Source organism: Spermophilus citellus (assembly GCF_964194105.1).
Source record: "Spermophilus citellus genome assembly, chromosome: 2".
In the NCBI taxonomy this organism is placed as follows: Eukaryota; Metazoa; Chordata; class Mammalia; order Rodentia; family Sciuridae; genus Spermophilus; species Spermophilus citellus.
The window spans coordinates 90,583,963-90,608,193 of record NC_138183.1 but is presented as its reverse complement, the minus strand read 5'-3'; the positions used below and the strand labels follow the sequence as shown (position 1 = coordinate 90,608,193).

The window sequence follows — 24,231 nt, the reverse complement described above, 5'->3', positions numbered from 1 at the left end:
CACTTGTTTTTGAGCTGTTGTTGGTGTTTCTTTGACATGTGCTGTTATCAAAAGTACTATCAAAATTTTAATGTATATATGTGTTTATCTAATATACAAAATAACTTTTATCTAAATATTCTTCGTTTTATTTTCTTCTTTAATGATGTTGCATAGAGTGAAGTTTTGATTTGATATTATCTTCCTTTTCAACTTTCATGCAGTTTTCCTAGGAATTTTTTCCTCTCCCTAATGATTTTACGTGCTAGTTCTTAGATTGTGTGGATCTGATACAAATGGAGTGTCTCTTATTCAACATGATTGGGGCCAGAGGTGTTTCAAAATTTTGTTTTGGATTTTGGAATATTTGCATATACTTAATGAGATATTTTTGGGGTTATACCCAAATCTAATGAGGACATTCATTTATATTTCATATATACTTTATATACATATTCTGAAGGTAATTTTAAATAATATTTATAGTGTGCCTCATTTTGACTGCAATTTGTTAAATGGGGTCAGGTGTCAATTTTCCACTTGGGAGTTAAAATTATAAATTTTTATTTTTTGGATTAGGGGTACTCAACCTGTATTAATATTCTATTCTTACATGTTTTCAGACTTTTGGTTTTTGGACTCTCACATGCTTAAAAAGTTGCTGAGAAACCTCAGAAAGTTATCTGTGGATTACACCTCTACACAGTGTAAGAAGAGTGGTATTGTTTTACATTTTTGTAAATATTTTGAGATTTTCTTTTCTTTTTGTAGTGCTAGGGAGTAAACCCAAGGCCTGTCATAAGCTAGGTAAGTTCTCTACCACTGAGCTACACCCCCAGCTTCATTTTTTATAAATTGTTAATATCTAGTTTAATGCAAGCAGCTCGATTATTGCATTTTTTCTGCATTTAGTCTATTGCAGTATACTTTGTTTAGATTGATATACATGTATGTAGCGCTCCAGCCTCATATAGTTAATAGTTGGAAATGGAGGAATATTTTAATTGTCTTTTCAGATAATTGTGGATAGTTTTGTTTGGCATTCCATGAAAACTCCACAAATGGCACTTTCTTAGGGTTGGTTGAAATGTGGAACTTGAAGTCATATCATTAAATTTTTTCATACTCTGTTAGATTAAAATCCATTAATTTGAACTCTGAATTGACTAGTGCTTGAATTTATGCTTGAATTTATAACATCATTCCTTGACCATTTGTAAATATTGGTTCAGTGATTACCCATGCCTAACTTTGTAACATCATTCCTTGGTCATTTGTAAATAATGGTTCAGTGAGTTATACACATCTTCCAAATATTGATATATTTCATTATACAATACCAAAGAAAAGTCAGATTTGTAAATATCACTGTCATTTCATCAGAAACAGATTGCTGGGAAGCTGTCTACATTGAGATGTGATTGTGGGTATGAGTTTTCCCAAGTTCTGATTTTTTTTCTAGAATGCTCAAGTTTTATCATTGGCAACAAGTATGATTTGCCAATTGTTTTCTTGAAGTGACAGTTTCACTTTATGTATGAGAAATCCTTTTCCAGAATACCCAAATTTTGGTAACAGTAACCTTTTATTTTCCACATTTATTTATTGATGGTAATCATAATCTTTTAGAATTTTTTTTTTTCAAAATGGTGTTTCATGAAAAAAAAGTCTAAATTTAAACTTGCAATTCAGTTATAGAACTGCATTGCCATGAAACATCCATTAACCATTATAATTATGGGGCAGAAATGTTTTGTACATACTTCTTTTTTTTTAAATTTTTAATATTTGCTACCTTTACTTTTTAATATAACATTCAATTTTTTAAGTTTAGATCATTAATTTTTTTTATTGGTTGTTCACAACATTACAAAGCTCTTGACATATCATATTTCATACATTAGATTGAAGTGGGTTATGAACCCCCAATTTTACCCCAAATGCAGATTGCAGAATCACGTCGGTTACACATCCACAATTTTACATAATGCCCTATTAGTAATTGTTGTATTCTGCTACCTTTCCTATCCCCTACTATCCCTCCTCCCCTCCCCTCCCATCTTCTCTCTCTACCCCATCTACTGTAATTCCTTTCTCTCCTTGTTTATTTTCCCATTCCCCTTACAACCTCTTATATGTAATTTTGTATAGCAATGAGGGTCTCCCTTCATTTCCATGCAATTTCCATTTTCTCTCCCTTTCCCTCCCATCTCATGTCTGTTTAATGTTAATCTTTTCTTCCTGCTCTTCCTCCCTGCTCTGTTCATAGTTGCTCTCATTATATCAAAGAAGACATTTGGTATTTGTTTTTTAGGGATTGGCTAGCTTCACTAAGCATAATCTGCTCTAGTGCCATCCATTTCCCTGAAAATTCTATGATTTTGTCATTTTTTATTGCTGCATAGTACTCCATTGTGTATAGATGCCACATTTTTTTTAATCCATTCATCTATTGAAGGGCATCTGGGTTGGTTCCACAGTCTAGCTATTGTGAATTGTGCTGCTATGAACATCGATGTGGCAGTATCCCTGTAGCATGCTCTTTTAAGGTCTTCAGGGAATAGTCCGAGAAGGGCAATAGCAGGGTCAAATGGTGGTTCCATTCCCATCTTTCCCAGGAATCTCCAAACTGCTTTCCAAATTGGCCGCACCAATTTGCAGTCCCACCAGCAATGTACAAGTGTACCCTTTTCTGCACATCCTCGCCAGCACTTGTTGTTGTTTGACTTCATAGTGGCTGCCAATCTTACTGGAGTGAGATGGTAGCTTAGGGTGGTTTTGATTTGCATTTCTCTGACTGCTAGAGATGGTGAGCATTTTTTCATGTACTTGTTGATTGATTGTATATCCTCCTCTGAGAAGTGTCTGTTCAGGTCCTTGGCCCATTTGTTGATTGGGTTATTTGTTATCTTATTGTCTAATTTTTTGAGTTCTTTGTATACTCTGGATATTAGGGCTCTATCTGAAGTGTGAGGAGTAAAAATTTGTTCCCAGGATGTAGGCTCCCTATTTACCTCTCTTATTGTTTCTCTTGCTGAGAAAAAACTTTTTAGTTTAAGTAAGTCCCATTTGTTGATTCTTGTTATTAACTCTTGTGCTATGGGTGTCCTATTAAGGAATTTGGAGCCCGACCCCACAATATGTAGTTCGGAGCCAACTTTTTCTTCTATCAGACGCAGAGTCTCTGATTTGATATCAAGCTCCTTGATCCATTTTGAGTTAACTTTTGTGCATGGCGAGAGAAAGGGATTCAGTTTCATTTTGTTGCATATGGATTTCCAGTTTTCCCAACACCATTTGTTGAAGATGCTATCCTTTCTCCATTGCATGCTTTTAGCCCCTTTATCAAATATAAGATAGTTGTAACTTTGTGGATTAGTCTCTGTGTCCTCTATTCTATACCATTGGTCCACCCGCCTGTTTTGGTACCAGTACCATGCTGTTTTTGTCACTATTGCTCTGTAATATAGTTTGAAATCTGGTATCGCTATACCACCTGATTCACACTTCCTGTTTAGAATTGCTTTTGCTATTCTGGGTCTTTTATTTTTCCATATGAATTTCATGATTGCTTTATCTATTTCTACAAGAAATGCCATTGGGATTTTGATTGGCATTGCATTAAACCTATAGAGAACTTTTGGTAATATCGCCATTTTGATGATGTTAGTTCTGCCTATCCATGAACAGGGTATATTTTTCCATCTTCTAAGATCTTCTTCTACTTCTCTCTTTAGGGTTCTGTAGTTTTCATTGTATAAATCTTTCACCTCTTTTGTTAGGTTGATTCCCAAGTATTTTATTTTTTTTGAGGATATTGTGAATGGAGTGTTTTTCCTCATTTCCGTTTCAGAAGTTTTGTCGCTGATATACAGAAATGCCTTTGATTTATGCGTGTTGATTTTATATCCTGCCACTTTGCTGAATTCATTTATTAGTTCTAGTAGTTTCTTTGTAGACCCTTTTGGGTCTATTAGGTATAGAATCATGTCATCTGCAAATAGTGATAATTTAAGTTCTTCTTTTCCTATTTTTATGCCTTTAATTTCTTTTGTCTGTCTAATTGCTCTGGCCAGTGTTTCGAGAACTATATTGAATAGAAGTGGAGATAGAGGGCATCCCTGTCTTGTTCCAGATTTTAGAGGGAATGCCTTTAACTTTTGTCCATTCAGAATGATGCTAGCCTGAGGCTTAGCATAGATAGCTTTTACAATGTCAAGGTAAGTTCCTGTTATCCCTAGTTTTTCTAATGTTTTGAACATAAAGGGATGCTGTACTTTGTCGAATGCTTTCTCTGCATCTATCGAGATGATCATATGGTTCTTATCTTTAAGTCTATTGATGTGGTGAATAACATTTATTGATTTCCGTATGTTGAACCATCCTTGCATCCCAGGGATGAATCCTACTTGGTCATGGTGCACAATTTTTTTGATGTGTTTTTGTATCTGATTCGCCAGAATTTTATTGAGGATTTTTGCATCTAGGTTCATTAGAGATATTGGTCTGTAGTTTTCTTTCTTTGAGGTGTCTTTGTCTGGTTTCGGAATCAGGGTGATGTTGGCCTCATAGAATGAGTTTGGAAGAGCTCCCTCTTTTTCTATTTCCTGAAATAACTTGAAAAGTATTGGTATTAATTCTTCTTTAAAGGTTTTGTAAAACTCCGCTGTATACCCATCCGGTCCTGGGCTTTTCTTGGTTGGTAGTCTTTTGATGGCTTCTTCAATTTCATCCATTGATATTGGTCTGTTCAAATTGTGTGTATCCTCCTGACTCAGCCTGGGCAAATCATATGACTTAAGAAATTTATCAATGTCTTCACTATCTTCTATTTTATTGGAATATAGGTTTTCAAAATAATTTGTAATTGTCTTCTGTATTTCTGTAGCATCTATTGTGATATTGCCTTTTTCATCCCGTATGTTAGTAATTTGAGTTCTCTCTCTCCTTTTCTTCATTAGCATGGCTAAAGGTCTGTGGATCTTATTTATTTTTTCGAAGAACCAACTTTTAGTTTTGTTAATTTTTTCAATAGTTTCTTTTGTTTCAATTTCATTGATTTCCGCTCTGATTTTAATTATTTCTTGCCTTCTGCTACATTTGCTGTTGTTTTGCTCTTCCTTTTCTAGGGCTTTGAGATGAAGTGTGAGCTCATTTATTTGTTGGTTTTTTCTTTTTTTTGAGGAATGACCACCAGGCGATGAATTTTCCTCTTAAAACTGCTTTCATTGTGTCCCATAGATTCCGATATGTTGTGTCTGTATTTTCATTTATCTCTAAGAATTTTTTGATTTCCTCCTTTATGTCTTCTGTAACCCATTGATCATTTAGTAACATATTGTTCATTTTCCATGTGATGTAGGATTTTTCCTTCCTTCTTTTATCATTGATTTCCAGTTTCATTCCATTATGATCAGATAAAATGCAAGGTATTATCTCCACCCCTTTATATTTACTGAGGGTTGCCCTATGGCATAATATATGGTCTATTTTTGAGACGGATCCATGTGCTGCTGAGAAAAAAGTATATCCATTTGATGATGGTTGATATATTCTATATATGTCAGTTAAGTCTAGGTTATTGATTGTGATATTGAGTTCTATAGTTTCTTTATTCAACTTTTGTTTGGAGGATCTGTCCAATGGTGAGAGAGGTGTGTTGAAGTCACCCATAATTATTGTGTTGTGGTCTATTTGATTCTTGAACTGTCTTTACCGAGGCACTTCCCACTGATGGTTTTGGTTATTGTTTTTCATTTCTTCCTCGTGTAGTGTTTTGCTCAAAATGCTTTGCAATGCTGGTTTTCTGGCTGCAAATTCTTTTAACTTTTGTTTATCATGAAAGATTTTTATTTCGTTGTCATACCTGAAGCTTAATTTTGCTGGATACAGAATTCTTGGTTGGCATCCATTGTCTTTCAGTGTTTGAAATACATTGTTCCATGACCTTCTTGCTTTCAGTGTCTGTGATGAAAAATCCGTTGTTAACCTTATTGGTTTACCCCTGAATGTAATCTGTCTCCTTTCTCTTGGGGCTGAGGAGGGGCACAGGGAAGGCTGGGTTCCCCAGAACCACCAGCCCAGCCACCCACCTTCCTCCCCCAGCTTCTTCAGGCTTCCCAGCCATTCACCTCACTCAGATCTCTCCCTCACTCCCATGACGCTATCCCTTTTAGTTGAACTAACATAGGTGAATGTGTTCAAAGCAAAGCAAAATTCACACCCTTTACTTTTTTTGTGGAAAATCGTCTCTGTACATGTGTGTACATATTAGAAGGGGAAAGATGTTAAGATATGTGGCCTGTGGGTTGCATAGGGTGTCTGCAGCATTAATATATTTTAGAAATAATATATCAAATAACTCAACTAACTCCAATTTTTACTCAATGATTAATTTTGTTTTCTTTTCTTTTTAAATGAAAGCAGGCTTTTCTAGACTTTAAAGTCTTTGGGAGGTCTAATGGTGTAGAAAGTAACTTTTAGGCCACCCACACAAAATTCACCCAGAGAGAAATCCCGTCGAAGGACACTCATGGCAGTTCTGGATCACCTGTGTCTGTCAACAGAAGGGATACCATCTTGAAGAGGGGACTCTGTCCCACTTCATCCCTGTCTAGCTCACACACCCATTTCTCTTTGCTTCACAGGTTTTAAACTGGTTTTTTGCATACTGCTATATAATTCTCTGTCTCTCTCTGTTTATCTCTCCCCTTCCTTCCTTTCCTCCCCTGCTCCATCCTGACTCTTTTGAATTCTCTCATCCCACTGTCTGATTCCCTGTATCTACGCACCCCCCAGGCAAAGCAGTGCTCTGAGTATCACATCACACAAAAGGAACAAACGTGAAACACACAAACCAGCCTCAACTTACACTTGGTTACTCAAAAGAACAAGAGTCAATGGTACTTGTCCTAGCATTTTGGAAGAGGAAAACAGGAACCCACCAAACCACCAGTCAACAAAACAAAAATTCCATAAAGAAAGAATGTATTTTGTCTTTTTACATTTTGGTGTATAAGCCATCAACATTCAGCGAAATGATTTCTTTCTTTTAAAAAAAAATTGTGGAGGAAAACAGCAATTTACACAGGGTTGTTGGCCCAGGGCGTTAAATTTACAGATTTTTTTAACAAGAAAAACACACACAAAAAAGCCACCTCAGGTGTTTTTTACCTCAGCACCTTGCTCTTGTGTTTCCCTTAGAGATTTTGTAAAACTGATAGTTGGAGCATTTTTTAATTTTTTTAATAAAAATGAGTTGGAAAAAAAATAAGATATCAACTGCCAGCCTGGAGAAGGTGACAGTCCAAGTGTGCAACAGCTGTTCTGAATTGTCTTCCGCTAGCTAAGAACCTATATGGCCTTCTTTTCTTGAAAGTGTTTATTTAGAGAAAAAAAAGATAACAAAGAAAAACAGAGAGAGAAAATATTGGAGATGTCCTGAATTTCAATAGGGTACACGCCATTAGGGCTTTTTGCGCTAAAGGATGAACATGTACTGGTTTATGTGAACAAGCCATTATACCACCAGACTGCAATGCCAGTTTCCTCTACTGTACACACCATTAGGGCTTTTTGGGCTAAAGGATGAACATGTACTGGTTTATGTGAACAAGCCATTATACCACCAGACTGCAATGCCAGTTTCCTCTACTGCAAACAGTGTTCTGTGACAAAAAAAAAAAAGAAAAAAAGAAATATATCCAGCTAACAAGAAAAAAATATATATCATATAAATATTTATTTTTTAGTTGTAGTTGGACACAATATCTTTATTTTATTTATTTATTTTTATTTGGTGCTGAGAATCGAACCCAGGGCCTCGCATGTGCTAGGTGATCGCTCTATCGCTGAGCCACAATCCCATTCCATCTTCCTGGTGTTTGAGGGTGAAAAATATAATGATTAATATTATAGTTGGTGACACTCTAAGACTGTCAGGACCCCGAGGGTCCATGGATGACCCTGCAGTTTAAATCATAATGAGGATTTCTGCAAAACTTTGATTAGGATGGGCAATCTCTGGTCTGTTTTTGCTTTAAGACTTTGGATCATGATAAACGGTTTATTAAGAAAAAAAATTAAATAGAGTAAAGGGTTATTTACAGAAGGTTGAGAGGTTTCTAAATGGTTTTAGTCAGCTGTTGATGCAAAGGGATTATAGTTAGTTATCTGAAATGGCATTATCTAAAGACAAAAATTAGATTTGGTAGTACATTACTACCAAAATGTGATTTCAAATCACATCTTTTGGGGAGTTTAAGTATTTGTATTAAGTATTTGTGAAGGCACAATGTAAAAAAGGTTGACTAATATTCACCTCATAAAGCTAAAGAAAGCTAGTTGGCTTCTCTTTAATGTCTGTTAATTTCTCACTTAATTCATGGTGAGGACAAACCATTCTAAAGAGTGGTACCAGCTGAGAAAAAACTTTTTAGTTTGAGTAAGGAAACAATAAGAGAGGTAAATAGGGAGCCTACATCCTGGGAACAAATCTTTACTCCTCACACTTCAGATAGAGCCCTAATATCCAGAGTATACAAAGAACTCAAAAAATTAGACAATAAGATAACAAATAACCCAATCAACAAATGGGCCAAGGACCTGAACAGACACTTCTTAGAGGAGGACATACTATCAATCAACAAGCACATGAAAAAATGCTCAACATCTCTAGCAGTCAGAGAAATGCAAATCAAAACCACCCTAAGATACCATCTCACTCCAGTAAGATTGGCAGCCATTATGAAGTCAAACAACAACAAGTGCTGGCGAGGATGTGGGGAAAAGGGTACACTTGCTCATTGTTGGTGGGACTGCAAATTGGTGCAGCCAATTTGGAAAGCAGTATGGAGATTTCTTGGAAAGCTGGGAATGGAACCACCATTTGACCCAGCTATTCCCCTTCTCGGTCTATTCCCTAAAGACCTAAAAAGAGCATGCTACAGGGACACTGCTACATCGATGTTCATAGCAGCAGAATTCACAATAGCAAGACTGTGGAACCAACCTAGATGCCCTTTAATAGATGAATGGATAAAAAAAAAGTGGCATCTATACACAATGGAGTATTTCTCTGCATTAAAAAATGACAAAATCATGGAATTTGGAGAGAGATGGATGGCATTAGAGCAGATTATGCTAAGTGAAGCCAGCCAATCCCTAAAAAACAAATGCCAAATGTCTTCTTTTATATAAGGAGGGTAACTAAGAACAGAGTAGGGACGAAGAGCATGAGAAGATGACTAACATTAAACAGGGATGAGAGGTGGGAGGGAAAGCGAGAGGGAAGGGAAATTGCATGGAAATGGAAGGAGACCCTCATGGTTATACAAAATTACATACAAGAAGAAGTGAGGGGAAAGGGAAAAATAATACAAGGGGGAGAAATGAATTACAGTAGAGTGGGTAGAGAGAGAAGAGGGGAGGGAGGGGAGGGGAGGGGGGATTGTAGAGGATAGGAAAGGCAGCAGAATACAACAGACACTAGTATGGCAATATGTAAATCAATGGAAGTGTAACTGATGTGATTCTGCAATCTGTATACGGGGTAAAAATGGGAGTTCATAACCCACTTGAATCAAAATGTGAAATATGATATGTCAAGAACTATGTAATGTTTTGAACAACCAACAATAAAAAAAGAGTGGTACCAGCACTTGCTCTCTTTGCCTTTTGTGTCTTTCCTTATGGGAAAAACGATTTAATATTATGAAAATTATAAGGGTACAGATTACATTGGGAAGAAAAACTGTAATAAGGTTAGTAAAAGATGTTGGCATAAAATAACAACTCTGCTTTAAAGGAAGCAAAGAATAGTTTATTCTGAGTCAAATATAAGTGATCATGGCCTGAGAACATGGATTCAAGTTACCCTGAATCTCGTGTTCTTCCATGAAAGAGATTACATGAGTTTTAGTCACAGAACAAAAAAAAGTCATAAATCAGTATATTTACGTTACATTTGGTGGGAGCATCAGGTATGCAGACTACAGCAAGGTGGAGAAATTGCTTCTATAGGTTTCAGATTTATCTTAATACATTCTTAGCATTAGGGTTGGTGGAGGCTACAGGTCTTCTGCTAAGCTTAGTGATGCCTTCAGAGAAGTTTAGGTCACATACAAAAGTGAAGGTAATTGGCCAACTAAAATAAGATAGCCCAAATTGTTTTGTGACCTACAACATTCCATCTCTAAACAGTCAGGATGTTCTATCAGCCAAGGTCAACCAGTCTGCAGAATATTTAATATAGATAGCATTTCTTCAAAGAACTTCAGTTTTTAGAGAGTTATGGTAGTACAATGTTAAAAATCTGAACACTACATGTAATAGAGTTTAATGAACTAAAAAGAATATTGTTATTTTTTTGAGATGGGGGGTGGTGAGTCTCCTTATATCTCCCAGGCTGTCCTTAAACTTGATATCCTCCTGTCTCACCTTCCCAAGTAGCTAGGATTACAGGTGCCACTGTGGCCAGCCCAAAAGAATAAGTTTAAAGAGTTTTATTTTTGGCAGCAACTGTTTAAAGTTATTAATTTACGGCAGGCATACTTTCTGGATTTTTTTTCTTTGTCTAGTGAAAACTATGCAGCCAGCACCACTATTTATCACCAGAACTTTTCTCATCTTCCTAAACTGAAACTGTACCCATTAAGTAATAACTCCCTCTTTCCCCCCATTTTTCATCCTCTGGCAAGCACCATTCTTCTGTCTCAATGAATTTGATACTACTTTGGTAATTAGTATCAGTGTAGTTATATAACATTTATCTTCTTGTGATTGGGTTGATTGGTTTAACACAATGTCTTCAAAGTTCATCCATGCTGTATTATCTGTTAGAAATTTCTTTCCTTTTTAAGGCTGAATAATATTCCATTGTATATTATAGGAACAGACACTTGGGTTTCTTCTACCATTTTCTAAGAACAAAGGTGTAAAAATATAATTTTGAGACCTTGCTTTCAGTTCTTTTGAATATATATATTCAGAAGTGGAATTTGGGTCATATGATAATTCTATTTTCAATTTTTTAAAGAGCTGCTCTACTGTTTTCCATATATGTCTACATTAACAATTGTTACTTCCTGTTTTTTTTTCTCCTTCCTATTTTGGTAGTAGTTATCCTACTAGGTGTGAAGTGATATGTCATTGATTTTGATTTGATTTATTTTGTTGCATGGTTTGCTAGTATTTTGTTGAGAATTTTTGCATCAGTGACATAAGGAATATTGGTTTGTGATTTTTCTTGTGATGTCTTTGTTTGACTTTGGTATTAGGGCAATATTGACTTTATACAATAAGTTAGGAAGTGTTCCTTCATTTTCACTTTTTTGGAAGTTATTGTGAAGGACTGATGTTCTTTAAATATTTGGTAGAATTTACCAGTGAAGTCATCAGGTCCAGATCTTTGCTTTATCAGGAGATTTTTTCAGTCTTCTTACTGGTTTGGAGTCTGTTCATATTTCTGTTTCTTTGTGACTGAATCTTGATAGGTTTTGTGTTTCTGGGATTTTGTTCATTTTCTTTAGGTTATCCAGTTTGTTGTCATACAATTATTCATAGTACTTTCTTATAAGAATTTTTTTTTCTGTAGAATTCATAGTGCTATTTTCATCTATATTTCTGATTTTAATAATTTTGAGTTTTTTTCCTTAATCTTGATAAGGATTTGCTGATTTATTAGTTGTTTTAAAGAACCAACTTTTGGTTGATTTTCTTTGTTATCATAGTCTCTCTTTATTTTTGCCCTAGTCTTTATTTCCTTTTGTTCCACTAGCTTTGGGTTTAGTTTTTTTCGCCTAGTTCTTAATATGTGAAATTAGGTTGTTGATTTGAGATCTTTCTTCTTTTTTAAGTAATTGTTTTTAGTTAGAAATTTCCCTCTGATTTTGCTGTATTCTGTATTTTGGTATGTGATAATTTCACTTACGTTCGTCTTAAGTATTTTCTAATTTCCCATGTGATTTCTTCTGACCCAGTGGTTTAATTTCCACAAATTCATGAATTTTCTAGTTTTCTTTTTCTTATTGACTGCTTTTTGTTTTGGGGTCATAGAAGATTGTTTGTTTGTATGATAAATATTGTTGAACAATGCCTGTAGTCTAAAGGGAAGGGAAATAACATTGTCAGCAGTTAAATCTCTCAACCTTTTAAAATTTAAAGTCTGTTTTCTCTGATACTATTACTGACATTCCTGCCCTCTTTTGATTACTATTCTCATTAATTTGGTTTTCTGTTTTACTTTAAACTCATTTGTATCTTAGGCTCTGAATTCAGTCTTTTGCAGACAGTATAAAGTTGGATCATTTAAAAATTATCTGTTCTGTCAATCTCTGTCTTGATTGGCAGATTTCATTTATACTTAAAGTAATTGATAAGGAGGGATTTATTTCTGTTGTTTTACTCCTTTTTTTCTACATACTTTATTGACTTCTTTTTCTTCTTGTTGTTCCTAGAATGCTTTTGATTTTATTGGGATATTAATGAGAGCTGGCTTTAGGCTATGGTACTTAAAAAATTCATTCGTTTAAGATCACTGTCATATGTTAAAAGCAAAGAAAATGTTTGTTTCAAGATAAGAATTTTGATCTCATGTATCATTTATATATAGACTTAGAAAATTTGGCTTTTTAAGTCTAAAAATAGTTGAAATCTGGGTTGGGGGAAGAATTATTTTAAATAAATTACTTAACTAAATTGAGGAATAATTAGATTCTTATCCCTAAACAATAAGATCCTATTTTTAAAAATTTTTAAAATATTTTTTTTTTAGTTGCAGTTGGACACAATACCTTTATTTTATTTATTGTTATGTGGTGCTGAGAATCCAACCCAGAGTCTTGAACATGCTGGGCAAGTGCTGTAACTCTGAGCCACAACCTAAGCCCCAGATCCCATTTATTTGTACTAAAATTGTCATATGTCAAAATAAATTATATCTTTTATATATATCTGCACATCTTTTTTTGTGGATTATTGTTTGAACTGTCCAGTCTTGTTTGGTTCTATTGAGGATGTATGATCATGAAAGGTGTAAGATGTAAGTTTTTTAATAGGTTTACTCTTTTTCATAAAATTAATGTCAGTAATATAGGTGAAGTTAATTTGCCTGTTTTCATACTGGGCCCAAGCATTCATAACATAATCATTGAGTGTTATAGGAGTAAGCTAACTAGATGAAAAGTATACCTTAATATAATTTAGACAAGTTTAATATAAACCATCTCCAGCTGGGTGTGGTTGCACATATCTGTAATCTCAGAGACTCTGGAGGTTGAGATAGGAGGATAGCAGGTTTGAGGCCAGCTTCAGCAACTTAGCAGGTCCTAAGCAACTTAGTGGCCCTGTCTGGAAAAAAAAATTAGGGGGTGCTGGTGCTCGGAATGTGGCTCAGTAGTACTTGTGCCTGAGTTCAATCCGTAATACCCAGAACAAAACAAATGAAAACATAAGCTATCTCCAATATGTGTGTTTCAGACTTAATTTAGATACTAGGCTGAGGTAGTAATTTGTCAGTTGCTGGATATGTTATTCTTCCTTCTTTCCTTTAGATTACAGTTGTTTATTCTTCACAGTTTCTCACTTTTTCTTCAATGATGTTGCCAATGGTATGACATCTTCTTTGAGACATTTGTTATTAAGTAATCAGGATTTGCAGTTTTCTATTAAATTGACCTGGTCAGTGTGGAGGACTAGCAGCTGTCTTTGAATGTGATCTCCAAATAATTTCCTTCAAACATTTAGAGAAACTGACAAAAGATGTTTCCTTTTCAGTGTACTTTTTCTATCCTCCCTGGGTGGAACCAGCTACATAAATCCTTAACTACATTGTTTTCATCAGTTGACCACACTCACTTCAACAATAACCATTCTAATATTTAACTGTAAAGGTTATCATTGTATATTAGAGTAATATTTCACAAAAGTTTTCAAACAGTGGGAACTTTTTGTCTTGACATCTTTCAGGGAGATCCATTTGTAAACAAAAGAGAGTAAAATAGTAGAGTTGTTCTGGTGGAATGCAAACTGGACCAAGTTGTGTAAGCAAGAAAAGTCAAAAGGGAATTATCTTTCCTGAGATTGTATTTAAAAGATTTAGATTGAATTTTCCAGTGTGAGCTGTGTGTATGTCTTTTTGTTTTTTCCCTTCCTTCCTTTTTTTTCCCCCAGTAGTTTTCTGACTTGAAAAAATTTAGAGCAGGCAGAATCCCTTGAACCCAGGAGTTCAAGGCCAGCTGGGCAACATAACAAGACTTCATCTCTTAAAAAAAACAAAACAAAACATAACACCCACATATAGTCTAAAAGCATGCACATTTGAAGTATTTATATATTTAGAATGTACAACTTTAGCTTTGTTTAAGGTGTCAGTTTATTTTCTGGCTTTTTAATCAGCAGAATGAAAATTAGGACCTCTTGAGTGAATGGAATTCTAATGGTGTGTGTGCATATGCACCTATTCTCTGGCTGATTAGCTTAATTTCAGACTTAAGGCAGTGAGGATAGCGTCAATTTTTAGATTCCTGTGTGCTCTTAAACTAGCTCTCATTGAGACCAAAGATCAAAATAATCTCCAAAATTCAGAAGATCTAAAATTTATGCTATTTTTACGCCAGACTCATCAAAATTTCTTGCTTTTTCCTTAGATGTAGGCTAGCTAAAGCAGGTTGATATTGCTTTTGTGATTTTTTTGAAAAGGTCAAATTACCACATTTAATTCCAGTATATAAATTCCACCTTTAAGTATATAAAAGTCAACCCTACTCACTAGGAAAGTGTGTACTATGGGTCATTATGTGACGTTACCAATGTTTCAGTGCAGCTTTTTAACTTTGTTAGCTAAATAACTCAAGAATACATTTCTAAAAGCCCAGGTGACTGTGGTTTTACTTTTATGAAAGAGCATCTCCAATATGTGTGTTTCAGACTTAATTTAGATGCTAGGCTGAGGTAGTAATTTTAGAATTAGAATTCTAAATTCTAATTATTTATATAACATATAATTTATACATAACCTTAGAATTCTAAGGTTATGTATAAATAATATGAACCAAACAATTAAAACAGGTACTGAGGTAGCATAAGTCCCTAACCTTAATTTAGGGAAAGAGGTACTGAGGTAGCATAAGTCCCTAACCTTAATATAGGAATGGTTGAATTGTGAAAATTTCTGTATACACTGTTTTGAAAAAAAGATTTCATTGAGTTTGACTTATATACCATATAATTTACCTGTACTAAATATGCTTTTAGTATATTCATAGAATTATGTGACCATCACCTCAGTCAAATTTAGGACATTTTTATTACCCTGAAAATAAACCATGCACCTCTTAGGTCCTACCTTTCAATCTCCATGTCTCCCCTAGTCCTAGGCAACTACTCATCTACTTTCTGTTTCTATAGATTTATCTATTCTAGATATTTCATATAAATTGAATTATGTAATGATATGACCTTTTGTGTCTTGCCTTTTCTTCAAAATATGTTTTGAAGTTTCCTTTAGGTAGTTTGTATCAATACTTCATTTATTTATATCACTTAATAATAATAGTATATGCCATGTTTTATTTATCCATTCATTGGTGGATGTACATTTGGATTGTTTCTTCTTTTTGGCTATTGTGAATAATGGTACTATTAACATTCAGATGTTTCTATGTGGACATAAGTTAAAAATTTGGGGGGATGTATACTTGGGATGAATAACTGAGTCATATGATCACTGTATGTTTAGCTTTTTTCAGGCACTGCTAGACTGTTTTCAAAGCAGCTATACTGTTTTACATTTCTGTTAGCAAAGTATAAGGGCTCCAATTTTTCCTCATTCTTGCTAACACTTGTTATTATCTGTCTTTTCTTATACAACTGTTCTAGTAGTTGTAAAGTGGTATCTGAACTTTTATCAGTGGAGGGTATTAGAAAAGAGAGGTTAGGTGTAACAGGAATGGTATTAAAGTATTTAATAGGTTGACCTAAGAATATAACTGTTTGTGGTGTATCTTTGGCAGTGTGTGATTAATGTTACTTCATAAATTTAAAAAAAGTCAATGTCACAGCTTTATCTCATTTCTGAGGCTAGTGTTCTGCTACCCTCTACCCTCTGTCCAAATCTTTTATTTAAAAGAAAACAGAAGATTCAGTTATAGAGAAAGAATTCACTCTACCTTCAAAACGGGATTTATAAAAGATTTAAAATCAGAATACTATAGAGATGTGGCCATATCAATGTTTATAACAGCATAATTCATAGTAGCCAAGCTTTGGAACCATCCGTGGTATGCCCTTCAGCAAACAAATAGATAATGAAACTGTGGTATATATACACAATGGAGTATTACTCAGCCACAAAGAATGAAATTTTGTCATTTGCTGGTAAATAGATGGAACTGGAAACTATCGGGCTAAATAAAATAAGTCAGACCCAGAAAGTCAAGAGGTTGAATGCTTTATTTGTAGAAGCTAGTCTAAAGTAAAGAAATTTAAAAAAAGAAAAAAGAGAGAAAAGTAATGGGGGAAGGTATGGAATTCCATCAAAAGAAAAAAGATCACTGGAGTAGAGTAAGGGGATTGAGGGAGAGGGAGGAGGGATTGGTAAGGAAAAAAACATTGGGTTCCAAATCTGACCTATGTATGTGTATACATGAAATATTACTACATTTAATTTGTAATACATATAAATATACTACAGTGAGTCCCACCATTATGTATATCCATACGATAACTATTTTTTTAAAAAACTAAGTAAACAACAGAAAGATCAGTAGAGAAGAGGAAGGGAACAGGAGGAGGGAAGAGGGAAGGGTAAGGGGACGTACTGGGATTGAATTAGAGCAAATTATATTCCATGCATTTGGCATTTATAATTATGTCAGAATGAATTCTAAGGTTATGTATAAATAATATGAACCAACCAGTTAAAATTCCTAGAGGAATTATGAATGGCTACTAAATAGTTTAAAACATTGTTAGGATGTACTAATATGGGTTCAATCAGGGAGCAGAAGCCACACAGTAATTTAACAGGGAAATAATATAATGAATTATTGACTATAACAGGGGATTGGATAAAAGAGAGATGTATGAGTGACAAGTAAAGATAATTATAAAGGCTATAGGAATAGCAGTTATAAGGAACAGTGACATAATGACTCCCCCTCTCCCTCCCCAGCTTGAGGTAGGGTTCATTGGGAAGGGCCAAAGTTGAGGCTAATAGCTATGGTGAGTTTCCAGTGGAATTTGTTATCTGCCCTTCAGGGTCCCAGGGAATGCTGTTCATGGGGCGGTGTCTTTTCAGAGGCACTCTGCTACAAAATGACTGGGTGAAGCTGTGTGTGCTGTAGGAGCCTGATGGTGGAGTGCCTTCCCAGGTGCAGAAATAGGCACCTGGAGAAGACTTGCATGTTTGCAGCAGGAAGCAGGAAGTTAAATCCCTTTCCCTGCAATGTTTTTCTAGTGCCCTCTACTGAAAGACCTTAAGGTCCTGCTAGCTGGCAAAGAAAAAATATTTAAAGGGCACAAATCTATTTTCACGGGGCTGACATAAAGGATGTATTTGGAGATGAATGGCAATAAGTCAATGTCTGGCACAGTTAATAAGTGGCTTATAGAATTATTGGAAGATTTGAAGAAAGAGATTCTATGTTGAACTTTAAGCATCGAATCCCAAAACCTTAGCATAGAATCAGGAAGCTAATGAAGCAATTTCTAGTTGTGAAATTGTGTGTAAAGCTTTTTTTTTTTTCTTTTTCTGTAACTACACTGTTTCAAATTTAGGAAACAGTTGGGGTCAGGAGGCTATGGTGATCAGGAAGCTCTTGCTATACTTGCTAGATGTGGACCACATTGGATCAGTTATGGTCTACACCAGCTCTGTCTATTACTGGCTAGACCAGTCTCCTTTTGACTGGTAGAATCATGAAATAATGCGCTGGCCTCTTGTCTTTTTGGAATTGGCTGATCTTAATGGGTATGAGGTTATATCATGATAGTTTGCATTTCTCTGATAAGTGATGTTGAATACCTTTTTAAAAAAAACTTAAAAATTTTTTGTAGTTGTAGATGGACAAACTGCCTTTATTTAACTTAGTTTATTTTTATGTAGTGCTGAGGGTTGATCCTAGTGTCTCATGCATGCTAGGCAAGTGCTTTGTCACTGAGCTTAAAAAACTTTGAAAAAATATTTTTAGTTGCAGATGGACACATACCTTTATTTTATTTGTTTATTCTTCTGTGGTGCTAAGGATTGAAACCAGGTCTCATATGTGCCAGGCAAGCGCTCTACCACTAAGCTATGACCCCAGCCCTTGAAAAGTTTTTTATAAACCTGTTGAACATTTTCTGTCTTTGGAGAAGTGTCTATTCAGGTCTTGTGCCAATTTTTAAAAATTATGTTGTTACCTTTTTTTTTTTTTTTTTTGGCTGTTGAGTTGTGTGACTTCCTTATTTACTTTATGTATTTACCCTCTATGATTGGTAAGTATTTTCTCCCAATCTATAGATTGCCTTTTCATTTTTTGATTGTTTACTTTGCTGTGTGCAAATTTTAAAATTTGATGTATACCAATTTATTTTCTTTTGTTACCTGTTTTTGGTATCATATCTAGAAAATCATTGCTAAAACCTGTGTTGAGAAACTTTTTTCCTATGTTTTCCTCTAGGAGTTTTATGGTTTCAGATCTTATTTGTAGATCTTTAATTTATTTAGCCTAATGTCTTCAAAATTCATCTGTGTTGTAGATGAACTTTAGGTCTTTTTATTGTTGAATGATATTCCATTCTAATTATATATCTTTTTTGTTTGTCGATTCATCTGTGCATCAGTTGTTGGACACTTGGGTTGTTTCTACCTTTTTGGTATTGTGCGTAATTTTGCTTTGAGCATTGGTGTAAGGTATCTGTTTTCATCCCGGTGTTCATTTACTTTCAGAATACTTAGGAGTAGAATTGCTGGGTGTAAAAACAATTCAATTTAAAAATGGGTAAAGAATTTGGACATTTCTTCAAAGATATACAAATGGCCAATAAGCACATGAAAAGATGCTTAACAGTATTTATTAGTCACTAGGGAAATGCAAATCAGAATCATATTGCCTCATATCTTCTAGAATGGGTAAAATCATAAAATAACTAGTGTTGATAAGAAGTGGAGAAATTGGAATCCTTTTACTTTGCTGATGGGAGTGTAAAATGGATCAATCATGGTGAATGTGAACCCATTGATAAATAGTATACATGGTAAAGATGGACTTTTAAAAACATGTCTTTTGTTGCACTGGTGCAGTGAAATGATTCACAAAATACAATTCTTCATGACCATGCTGAGGGCCATTACCAAGTAGAAATGACGCATCGAAATTGCCTTGCCAGCGTACCCCATGTTAATTTCGCTGTTGACCTTGCATGTGTGTTTGAGAAAGGTGACCCTGCTCAATGACCAGGGTGGATCCAGGATTAGGGTGTATCCTGCAGTTTGAGGAAGTATAGTATCCCGGTCCTTGGGTTTAGGGCGTTCCCAGTTTAAGACCTTGGGTTTTAGGGAAGTTCGATGTTGAGGATTATTGCTGCTGGAATTAGGGCGTTCCTGCTGCCTAAGCTCCTGTTGAACTCTCGTGAGATTCAGAGAGCATTTTGGGAAATAAGCCTCGTGGGTAGGTGAATTGGGTGGCAGGAGAACTGGGATTGCGAGAGAACGTGTGTGGAGGCCGGTGTGAGTTCGGGAATAAAGATTGCTGTTTGAATCTACAAAGCTGTGTGGTGGCTCGTGATTCTGTGCCCAGCCAAGACTGCGGCAATGACCAGAATTGTCCGTTGGCTTTCTCCTCCAAAATTGCCACTTTGAATTATTGGGTATTGTAAAGTATTGATGTTAACATTTAAGATGTAAAGGCATAACAGGGCAGTGCAACTAAATGAAAATCATACACGCATATACCCACACACAAAAGTTTGCATGATATAGTTCCTTGTACTTTTATTTGATTTTGGAATATTTGTATAGACTTTATTTGTCGAACATAGATAATCTGAAAATTCAAAATTCTGCAATACCCCCAAATCTGAAATTCTGGTATTCAGAAAGTTTGGATTTTTGGATTTCAAATGTTCAACTTGTAGGAAAGCATGAGAATCAGACGGTAACAAGAGTTGCAAAGCATAAACATTTTTTTTCATTAGAATTAAAATTTCCTCCAGTTTTCTGTTACAGTTGTAGAGTTTATTTGCTTTTTAAAAAAGCAGTTGGTATTGTATAAGGGAGGTCAAGGGAGGAAATGTGAGAGGGAGAGACTGTGATTCATCAGGCTACCATTGCCCTCCTATTACAATTAGCCTTGTTTTTTTTTTTTTTGCTCAATTTTTGATAGAGATCAAGAAAAGGCAAAGTATAGCTCATTTTGTTGTTACCTGCTCATTGAAGATTCTTTTGCTAATAGGCAAGCAACAACATTGAATAAGGCTTTTGTGGGACTTGTGTTCTAGCACAAGGAAGATAGGCAAGGGACAGCATTCCTAGACTGGTTCCCTAAGGTCATGATGAGTACAGCTTATGTATAAAAAAAGGCAGGCTTGTTCAAGTACACAGTCAGCTATCACACATGATTCCAGGATTTCTGCACATCTTGTCAATTCTTTGTTCTCAGTCCTGGGGCTTGCATTTGACAGGTGGTCTGCTTTCTGTGCGTGACATACAAAAGATGGTAGAGGTGCTTACTCCTGCCACCCCAGAAAGGTTATATTTTCAGTCATATTCAGGCATATTGCACTTGCAGGGGTTTGCAGGAACACTTTGGGGAGCAGTTAGCAGCTGCTGAACCTGGTTGGTATAGAGGATGGTAGAAACAATTTTTGGAAGATGGCTTGTAAGGAACTCAGAGCCCTGCCTTTTCTGTCTCACTCCTATGCAATGCAACCTCCAGTTATGAAGCCTGCCTTTTCCAGTGGGCATAGTCCTACTGTGCACTATTCCCTGTGGTTGGTTTCTGACAAAACTGTTACTTCCTGTGGATACTGCCATTGCTTGGTGCACAAAAATTAATTTTTTTCTTTTTTGAATGAAGATGCCAGCTAGGTTGAAAAACCTTAGACTAAACTCTGGGATTTCTGTATACACACACTGTTGTAGACAAATACACAAGACTACATCTGTGCTTGCCAATGGAGTCAGGCAGCCTTTGACTGACTTTCTGTCTTCTAAATCTCTCATAAATTGGTAGACTTAAATCATCTGAAACTGTATTGCACAGTTTCTGGGAAATGTCCCCCCCCACCTTTAATACTGGAAGATACTATATTAAGGTAGATATTGAATGCCAGTGTACCATATCAGCCATATTATTTGATTTTAAAAGTGAAGATTTTCTTGCTTTTTTTGTGTGTGAAAAAACTTTTTTAAAGGAAAACTTTAAAAGCATTTGTCATTCAAAAATTTACTTAGCACCTACAGTATGTTGGCACTGTTCTAAGGCACTTGAGAGTAATTTAGTGAGCAAAAACAGATCTGTGCTCTGATATGGCTTAAATTCTGGGGAAGAGAGATAACAATATATATTGCTAAGTACTCTAGCTTACAGGATGATTAAAAAGAGTCAAGTAGTAATCAATGAACTACCAGATATTAAATCATATCTAGTATGGATATGATGGATATATCAAGATTTGGATTTCTACTACTTTTTTCTTAAAACCTTCAGGAAATAAAGGAGTTGATTGTGGTTGTTTTTGTAGCCTTTGGGGGTGATAAACTGCTAAGGTTTCTGGGGTGAGTTAGATTACAAATTGATATATGTGGTATGATGGCAAGTATATTGTACATTGTAAATTTATAAAAAGAAATTGTTCTCTTTAAATTGGGTTTGACACATGTTCATATATAACCAGTCAATAATAACAATTTTCCATATTGTTATTAAAATATGGAATATTTGGCTATTAAAACAAAATTCTATAAGCTAGGTAGCTTATAAACAAAATAATTTTTTTCCTGCCACAGTTCTGGAGGCTGGATAGTCCATGATAAAGGCACTAGTAGATTCTGTATCTGGTGGGGGCCTATTTCCTGCTTCATGGATTTCTCCCTCCCACTTTGTTCTCACATGGTAGGTGGAAGGTGCAAGCAAGATCTCAGGAATTTGTATCATAAGTACAATACCTTTTCTGAGAGCTGTACCCTGATGATCTAATTACCTCCCAAAGGCTCTTTCCCCTCATGCTTTTGGTTAAGATGTCAATATATGTATTTTGTTTTTGGAGGGGGGAGTGAGGACACTGGTATTCAGACCTTAACAAAAATTTTCAGCTATTTTTGAATCTTCCCACACTAGAAGGCAATAACTTCTCTGGAAGAAGACAAAGTAGGCAAGAGATGATGGGTATATGAAAGTCTAGAGGTGGTTTATAATATTAAATAGGATGCTTGGGATAGGCCCTATTGAAAAGGTGATATTTGAGCAGGGAAGTGATAGGAGTTGGTCATTGGGCTGTCTGATAGAAGAACATTCCAGGCCAAAGGAATAGGTTGAGCAAAGGCACTAAGGTGAAAGTGAGTCTGGCATATTGGAGGAAAGCCAGGAAGCCTGTCCATAGAATGAATGAGTGGAGTTGTAGGTAAGCATGAGGTCTGGGAGGTATGGGGTGCCCACTGAAATAGCATTATAGGGCTTTGAGCAGAGTAATGACAAGATTTCCACCTAAGATTTTTAAAAGGATCACATAGAATGTTTTGTTGAAAATAAACCGTAGGATACCAAAGGTAGAAGGGAGACTAATGAAAACTGTGGTGGGGCCGTGCTTGTAGGTAGTGAGTGATCAGATTTTGGATATATGAAAGTAAAATGATCAAGACTTCATGATGGATTGGATATGGGTTATAAAACAGGAGACAAGGATGAAGCCAAGGTTTTGAGCAGTTTAACAAATGCAGAATTGTCTTTTAATCAGATGAAGGAAGCTAGGGTATGGTACACTTTGAAGGGAATATTGAGATCAGTGATTTGTTAAGTGTGTGATATTATTAGAGATGAAGTGCATATATTTGAGAGCAGTCATAAAACTAGATGTGTAAGTAAGAGACTGTGATTAGAAGAGGGTAAGATAGAACTGACTCCTGGTTTTTCTAGGAAAGGCAACTTACAAATTTCTAGTGAGGTAGGCAGAAAACAGTAAGGCCCAATGAAGAAAATATTTCAATGGAGAGGGCATGGTATCAAATGCTGCTGAAAGGATAGTAAGATGACTAGTAAATGACAGTTGGATTTAGTGACATATAGGTCATTGTTACTAACAAGAGCAGTGTTGATAAAGTGGAGAGGGGAAAGCCTGATTGAAATGTGTATAAGAGAGAACCGAAAGAGGAGGACCTGACAATGTGTAAAGAATTTGCTGCTTTCAGGAGGAAAGGGATAGTAGCTAGATTGAAGAATGGGAGCATGAGAGGTTTTTCCCCCATAAGACCCAGAAATAACAGCATGATTTTATGATTATAGAAGTGACCCAATAAAGGGGAAAAGGTAGATTATACCTAAATTCCATTGTCAGTTATTATAATTACTCCTTGGCAAACACATTCAGCTTCTTTGCCCTTTCTCACTTTGTCCTACTTGTTTGGCAAAGCTACAAACTTGGTGAAATCCAGCACTTCTGCTTCTAAGTACCTGCTCTTTTTGTTACCCCATCCTGAAATTAACACAAACTTTCACAACAGAAAGTTTTTCTTTTCCTGAAGTGTTTTGGCTTCAGGCTTCAGCAATAAAAAGCAGAGTATAAGCACTACACTGGCTTTGTTCTAGGGTGTCAGGCTCAGTGCTGGCCTTTTCCTGTAATAATTTTAAGTTTCAGAAAACAGGATTCTTTCAGGTGATCAGTTCCAAGATTATTTGTCAGAGTCAGATGCCTGCTTATTGATCATTTTCCATGATGGTGGGGCATGGAGAGATTGAGGAGATAGGATGATATTCTCAGCAGTCAGTTTTGGCATTTCTGAGTCTCCAGGTTCTTAGTTTCCTGGGTTCTTCTGGGCAGAGTTCCCATTACCCCTTTCCCCTTAGATTCCTTTCTTGTTGCTGTGGCCTTGAACATAACTTTTTTTCTTTACTATCTATTTTAATCCAATTTCAGGAAGGAGAGGAGAGTAATGCCCGTGGTTAAGCATTTTATTATGAACTGCAAGTTTGAATCATTTAACTGTTGAAATACAGTTGACTATGATAGAATTTAGAATTCTTGTATCTTCTCAATTAAGAGAATAATTTGAAATCT

At 35.5% G+C, this 24,231-nt stretch overlaps 1 protein-coding gene across 4 annotated transcripts in view; it reads left to right on the top strand.

The window, feature by feature from the left end:
* Positions 1 to 24,231, top strand: part of AGTPBP1 (ATP/GTP binding carboxypeptidase 1) — a 192,405-nt gene that overhangs the window by 2,759 nt on the left and 165,415 nt on the right. The gene's annotated exons all lie outside the window — the stretch shown is intronic.